At 43.1% G+C, this 7,963-nt stretch overlaps 1 protein-coding gene across 1 annotated transcript in view; it reads left to right on the top strand.

Moving 5' to 3' along the window:
• MCF2L2 (MCF.2 cell line derived transforming sequence-like 2) overlaps positions 1–7,963 on the top strand; it is a 283,600-nt gene that overhangs the window by 145,419 nt on the left and 130,218 nt on the right. The gene's annotated exons all lie outside the window — the stretch shown is intronic.

Raw genomic sequence — 7,963 nt, 5'->3', positions numbered from 1 at the left:
TCCAGGGAGGAAGTTGCCTCTCTTACCCTAGACCCTCCACCCTGCTGTTAGGCAATACTGTGCTAGATAGTCCAATCGTCTGACTTAGTATGAGGCCGCTTCCTATATTTCAGCAGAGTCGGATGGCAAATCATGTGGTCCTCCCAGTGTTGCAGGACTACAGCTCCCATCGGCCCCAGCCAACATAGCCCACAGCCAGGGATGCTGGGCTATTGTAACTGTTGGATTGCAACAGCTTCCAGAGGGTTAGGGGTTCCTCATGCCTGCAGTAGATTCACTAGCAATGTGTAATGTCAGGGAAGGGCACTGATCCTTGGTTTGAGGTTGAAGTGTAACAAGCACATCCCTATCTTTGTCTAGGACAGAAATTCTCAAGCTTTCTATCCCCACCTGAGAGAGCTGAAAATTATAGAGCCCCACTAAATGATGATGCAGGGGCAGGGCCAGTAAAAAAAAATGGTGGCAGATTGAAGGAGGAGTTTAGCTTAAATCAGCTGGCAATTACTGCCGCCCCCTTTTATTTATTTATTTATTAGATTTATTAGTCACCCATCTGGCTGGTTGTCCAGCCACTCTGGGCGACGCACAACATAGGTTTGGTTTATGTTGGTGGTATGCAGGAGTGCAATAAACAGGTACATACTAATCAACTTGCACACGTCTTATATAAGTACATCAAAGAATACCCCCTACCCTCCTCCCATCCCCACTGTAAGGTCACTTGAACATGTTAAGTTTCTATTATTTTGATAAGCATGCTCCTGAGGAGTAATAGAGAGCTCAAATAACAGTTCCATTTGTTATCTTCTTGCAGATAGGCTTTAACCCAGTGTTGATAAGACCGAACTAGATGGATCAATGGTCTAACTTGGAGCAGCTCATCTTCCTAGAAAGATAGGAAATGGTGTTTGAATGGTGCAGAAATTATTTCCAAAGTGCAGTCCTTTTAGGGGGGGGCAGCATTTAGGCTGTACTTCCTGCAACAAGATGCCTTAGGTTTGCCTTTGCGGTGCCCCCCCCCCCGTGCCCTTTAAAGAGCAACTGCTCCTTTTCCTACCGTGGAGATGAGCATTCTCACAGATCAAGCAGCTGTTAAAGGCACAGTAGGAGGTTAAAAAAGCTGGCTACTCCAGTCCCTCTGTCCACCTCCCCCTGCTTATTGCTATAGGGCAGATGTTGCTGGGCTACTATTCCCATAATCCATGACCACTGGCCATGTGAGCTAGGGAAGTTTTGTTGTTATGTGCCTTCAAGTCTTACGACTTGTGGTGACCCTATGAATCAGCGACCTCCAAGAGCATCTGTCATGAACCACCCTGTTCAGATCTTGTAAGTTCAGGTCTGTGGCTTCCTTTATGGAATCAATCCATCTCTTGTTTGGCCTTCCTTTTTCTACTCCCTTCTGTTTTTCCCAGCATTATTGTCTTTTCTAGTGAATCATGTCTCCTCATTATGTGTCCAAAGTTTGATAACCTCAGTTTCATCATTTTAGCTTCTAGTGACAGTTCTGGTTTAATTTGTTCTAACACCCAATTATTTGTCTATTTTTGCAGTCCATGGTATGTGCAAAGCTCTCCTCCAACACCACCTTTCAAATTAGTTGATTTTTCTCTTATCTGCTTTTTTCACTGTCCAACTTTCACATCCATACATAGAGATCAGGAATACCATGGTCTGAATGATCCTGACTTTAGTGTTCAGTGATACCTCTTTGCATTTGAAGAAGATAGGAGGTGAATTCTATCAAGATCTCTAGGCCCACAGGCTTCCCCTTCCCTGATATAGGGCCAGACAAGACTCCTGCCACCAGCAATAGGATCTTATGCACTCTTACTTGAAAATAAGCCTTATTGGACTCAGTTGGACTTACTTCTGAGTAAACATACATAGGATTAGATTGCATGTGGGATGTACCTTATGATTCATTTATTTTTTACATTTATGCCCCACCTTTTCCTTCGAAGGAGCTTAAAGCTGGTGTACATTGTTCTCCCCCTCCCCATTTTATTATCACAACGACCCTGTGCTGTAGGTTAGGCTGAGACTGTGACTGACCCAAGGTCACCCAGTGAGCTTCAGAGATTAGCGGGGATTGAACGCTGATCTCCCAGGTCCTATTCCAGCACTCTAACCACTATACCACACTGGCTTCATCATGGAGACCAGTGATATTCATGGAAAAGCGTCAGTGGACTCTACTAACTTCAGCATTTGCTAATGCTGCCAAGAAAATCTGACCAAAGCGCACTCAAATATTTGCAAAGTAATATACTTGCATTTAGGCATCACTCAGTTTTGAAACCCAATCCTGCTTGCATACTTCCTGAGACTCTGATTTCCCCGCTTTGCAGTTTTGAGACACAGTGTGTTCCTATGTTCGGGTTTTTAATGCCCTGCAGAAGATTGATACTGACATTGTTTCCAGTGTGTGTTTCTCTCTAACAAAACCTTTTTTTTTTGTCAGGGGAATGAACACCCACAACACTCTGAAGCTGAGATGCATTGGTGCATGCAAATACACAGTCTGGCAACCTCGTTATTGAAACCCATTATCATCATTTTAATATGCCTGAGAGGCTGTATTTGAATAATAGGCAGGGGCTTTGACTCAATACTGAGATTGCCAGAAGTTCCATTTAGTAGCTGAAAGACAGCAGTGGGATGGGGAGGCAGGGCTAAACCCCCAAGTTTACACATTGCATCAGCTGTGAGAATGTTTATTACATTAAAAAGTTGTGTCTTTTTAAAGTAAACATAGCTGTAAAGATCAGCAGACTAGCCCTTTTCGGTAGTTTTGCCATGCTCAGAAGCTGGGTGTGTGTGACCAGGGAGAGGACATTCTCTGTGGCAGCCTCTAAATTGTGCAACTCCCCCCACCCCATGGAGGTTCATGTGGCATCTTCACTATATAGTTTTCAGCAAATGCTAAATATGGGCTTCTTTACCCTGGCCTTTGACAGCTGTGCTGTATATTTTTATGACTGTAGGTTGTTTTAAATTGTTTTTAATGTTGTATTTTAAATTGTAACCTGCCCTCAGACCACAAGATGAAGGGCAGGTAATAAATTAAAATAATATAATTCACGTTTCAGGCTGATGTTGACCATTAGAAATTATCTTTCTTACAGCAGACCAGGAGTTATTACTTGTGAAGGGGTGAATTGCCAGAAAAAAAACTACTGATAAGCAACTAAAAACAAAAATATTATTTCCGAGAGTCTTAAAATAAGTATAACTGAGAAAAAGCATACAAGCTTAGAATGTGTGTGCTAGGTTATTTAGGATGTAATCCTAGCCTTGTCTACTCAGAAGTAAGTCTTACTGAATCGAATGGGTCTTACTCTCAGGAAGGATTGCAGGCTTACTTTTCTTTTTCACAACAAATCTTCTCATACTTTGTGGCACCTCTGGAGTTTTAGCCTAGTTGTTTCCTGTGTGGGTCCCCCAGACCCCATGCAACGCCATATTTAGATATCTTGTGAGGCGTCCAAAAATGAATGCATTTGAGTCAACTGTGCCGTGTGAGAACCAATGACAATGCAACCATTTTTAAAGCAGCCAGCGACCAGCAACTCACAAAATGATTAAACCAAAGGAGAATTTAAGCTGCTGCTGCTTTTTAATTACAATGTTGTTTTAAATTGCTATTCTTCCATTATATATGTTTTACGTTTTTTAAGAAATGCTTTTTATCATTCTATAGTTATAAATAGGCAGAGCTTGAAAGTAACTAGTTACAAGTAACAAATTACTTGTAATTCATTACTTTTTTGAGTAACAAGTGGGCAATTCCTTTACATTTTGATTGCAATAGAACTAGGAGTAATTTTACTACTTTTGTGGAGTAATTGTAACGTTTCCAGAATTACTTTTGGGCATTACGTGGGGGGGGGGAGCAGGGGAAGTCTTCTGCTCCTCTGATCTGTGGATGAAAATCATGTGCCTCAAACTGGGCTTCTGTGCAGTGTCGCTCTTTCCTCATGCTCTGTGGATGGGTAGGAGGCAACAAGGGAGGAGGCGGAGAGTGAGACGGGGTGGAGTGGAGAAAACAATTGTTTTTAAAAATTGATAGTGGTGGTGAAGAATAGAGTGGAGGGAAAAAGGAACCGGAGGTCAAGACAATGGATAAAGGAAGAGAAGGAGGCAGCAGCAGAATGGAGATAAAGAACTGTGGAGGTGAAAGATGACAGAGTGTGTGTTTGTGTGTGTGTGTGAGAGAGAGAGAGAAAATACTGTGTTTGCACTTGGCACACATAGTGGCCTCCACCACCCTCTCTGGCTACTGTGCTGCATTTGCAGTATTTTAACTTTTTTGCATCTCAGGGGAAAATGTTTGGGTGAGTGTCCCTTAGTTGGTGGCAGGGCAGGGTCTGGGAGGTGGTTAAGTGAGAGAGATTATGCTTGTTGGCAGGGGGGGGGTTGCACTTGGTTTGACATGCAAAGATCTGAGTAGTGGCCTCTGCCTCCCTCCCCACCTCCCTTACCAGCAGAGAGACCACCATTGCTCTGTTATTAATAAAAATAATTATTCTACTACCTCTGTATGTATTTGTTTATTTTTAATGTTGTTTTAGGCTACTTAGATGTGCAGCAGCCAAGAACAGTAGCTTGTTTTTTTTAAAGTAACTGAAATGTAATTTTAGTGATTACTTTGGAGGACAAGTAAAGTAATCAGTTACTTTCAGAACTATTGTAATTGTAATGGTAATTACTACTTTTTTGGGCCATGTAACTGTAACTGTAATTTATTACTTTTTAAAAGTAATCTTCCAAGCTCTGTAAATAGGGCTGAAATGTTTAGTCAATTAATTGGTTAGATCAGCCTTTCCCACCTAGTGGGCCACCAGATGTTGTTGGACCACAACTCCCATCTTTCCTGACCATTGGCAATGCTGGCTGAGGCTGATGGGAGTTGTGGTCCAACAACATCTGGAGGCACACTGCTTGGGAAAGGCTGGGTTAGATGAATCAGCTTTGAAATATTTTAAAGGTTGCATCCGAAGGGCCGTATCTCTCTTTGCTGATGGAAGGCCCTTTGATTCATCAAAGCCTTCTGTCAGTGGAACAAGGACTGAGGTAGTATTTGGCAATTCTCCCTCTCTGCACCCCCAAACCTGGGGTTGGGGGACCCCTAACAACAGCATGCAGGGTGATGCAAGTGACTGCAGGAGGGAGGGAAAAGAGCCAAAGATTTCAATCCCTGCTTTGTTGAGGTAAGTCTCTCCTGGATCAAAAAGCCTTCACTCAGCAGAGGGACACCAGTTGCATATAATACTAATTGATTAAGGCAGTGCACTAATTAAACGGACAGGGTTTTTTTTTAAGTTTTAAAGAACACAGCTTCTTAAGAATCAAAACACGGGAAATCCAATTAAGAATTCTCATCCATGACATAAAACTTGGCCTTTAATCTCATTCCCTGCCATATATGCAACAATTTCCATAGCCCCATGCTAATAATAATGCTTCACACTTTTTTCCACACTTGATCATTATAAAGAACCCAGCAAGAGGGGTCACTTTTTGTTACTCCCCTATTATAGATGACACTGCAAAATACAGTGTGTTTGGAAGAAGGCCATCAAGTGTGTGAGTTCCTGGCTGGGGTGCGATTCAAACTGGCAAATTCATCGGTTGGCCAAATGCAAAAGAGGACAGGGTAGCTGCATTTTTAAGAGTTGTGTAGAATGGGGGTCTACATCTGCTGAAATTCTTCTACACCACTCTTAAAAGTGCAGCAGCCCTACCCTCTTTTGCATCTGGCCGCTCTATGGTCACACCCATGCAACCTTTTTATTCAGCTTTCCTCCCGATTTGATTGCAAAGTTTGTGGGGAGGTTAAACAACATCTATTTATTGAGCATTCATTCTGATTTGTTTCTAAATTGGACAGGTTAGACAATATGGTATCAAACAAGTGCTATCCCACAGTTTCCAGTGCTTTTTGCCACCACTTTCCTCACTGCAAAAAGATAGCTGGGGGGGAGGGGTTTGTTGCACAAGAGCTCCAAATCAACTTTTAACTGTTCAACTTGAATTGTCTCGTAGGGATGCCAGGTTCATGGCCTGAGACTGATCCTGTATCTTTAGGAGAAGAGAAAGTCAGCCAAGTGCAAGAGTTCTTGCAGCTCTGTAATGAGAAAAACCACAAGGTGGAATTTTCCCTTCCCCCTCCACAACTTTTAAATATACAAAAGACCTCTTGGAGGCTCACTGATTATCATGTTACTAACCTAGACATCAATTCTGGGAATTGCTAAATTTAGTGCTGGACCAGTGCCTGAAGTCGGGGGAATCATGTGATACTGATCATGTGAAGAGGGCAACCAGAATGATCAAGGGGATGGAGCGACTCCCTTACGAGGAAAGGTTGCAGCATTTGGGGCTTTTTAGTTTAGAGAAAAGGCGGGTCAGAGGAGACATGATAGAAGTGTATAAAATTATGCATGGCATTGAGAAAGTGGATAGAGAAAAGTTCTTCTCCCTCTCTCATAATACTAGAACTCGTGGACATTCAAAGAAGCTGAATGTTGGAAGATTCAGGACAGACAAAAGGAAGTACTTCTTTACTCAGCGCATAGTTAAACTATGGAATTTGCTCCCACAAGATGCAGTAATGGCCACCAGCTTGGATGGCTTTAAAAGAAGATTAGACAAATTCATGGAGGACAGGGCTATCAATGGCTACTAGCCATGATGGCTGTGCTCTGCCACCCTAGTCAGAGGCAGCATGCTTCTGAAAACCAGTTGCCGGAAGCCTCAGGAGGGGAGAGTGTTCTTGCACTCGGGTCCTGCTTGCGGGCTTCCCCCAGGCACCTGGTTGGCCACTGTGAGAACAGGATGCTGGACTAGATGGGCCACTGGCCTGATCCAGCAGGCTCTTCTTATGTTCTTATGTTCTTACTTATAGCCTAGAAGCTGATGATTGGCGTTGGTTGCACTTGAAATCACAGACTCCCAAAATATAAACTGTACATCCAAGAAGCCTGCTGTGTTATTTTAACACTTGTTAAGGTATTACTAAAATGCCTTTATTTTCAGAATTGATTCTGATTTGACAACATGGGCACACAAAGGAGTAAGAGAAGTGTAGTGGCCCTGGTCACAGGCAGAATCATCAGAGGGCAAATCAGAAGCCAGAGTCACAGAACAAAGCAAGAACCAGGCCTGGAGAACAATGAGAATCCGAGGGCAAGTCAGAAGTCAGGACTAACAGCCTAGACCATAAACATAAGCCACACTACATTGATTGATTGATTAGATTTATATCTCACCATTCCTCCCAGTAGGAGCTCAGGTGTACCTTTGCAGGTGCTAGATCTCAGGTTTACCTTCTTGCTCAAGCAAGGCTTAGCAGGAAACTCCTTCTTGCCCCCACATGATCCAGTGGCGAGTCTGAGTGGGTGGAGTCAATAGGGTTCTTCACCAAGAAGGCTGTAATGTGCAGTTGAGTGGTTCACCATAAGGGACAGCCACACACATATTCCAGCACCTCTTGACTTCACGAGGGCAATAGCAGAGCTACAAAGGGTTTGAACAGATTGGGGCAGGGGGAGAGATTTATTTATAGCATTTATACGTTTATCCTGTTTTTTGGTCAGAATTGGCTCACAAAGTCCAAACAACAAGTCCAAAGATACAGTATAATTAGGGATATGTTAGGGGCATATGCAGGGCAGGCTCTTCTGTGTCCCAGTAGTTGGCAATATAGTCCTGAGTCTAGCTGCCAATGTGTGTTCATACAACACCTGAGGGGTGCACTCTCTGAAAGGCGAGATCAGGCCTTTCATCAGTGGTTGGCATTGTCAGGATCAGCAAGGCCCATTCACTAATGTGGGACGGGCACTGTCAGCCTGATCACTCTTCTGATGGTGATGGTGCTGCTCCAAGACCAGAATTATAATCATTACAGTCATTATTATTTATTACCCACTATTATTAGGCAGAGGGAGGTGGTCACCTG

The sequence above is a fragment of the Rhineura floridana genome, chromosome 7, assembly GCF_030035675.1.
Source record: "Rhineura floridana isolate rRhiFlo1 chromosome 7, rRhiFlo1.hap2, whole genome shotgun sequence".
Taxonomy (NCBI): Eukaryota; Metazoa; Chordata; class Lepidosauria; order Squamata; family Rhineuridae; genus Rhineura; species Rhineura floridana.
This window is presented reverse-complemented; position numbering and strand designations above follow the sequence as displayed.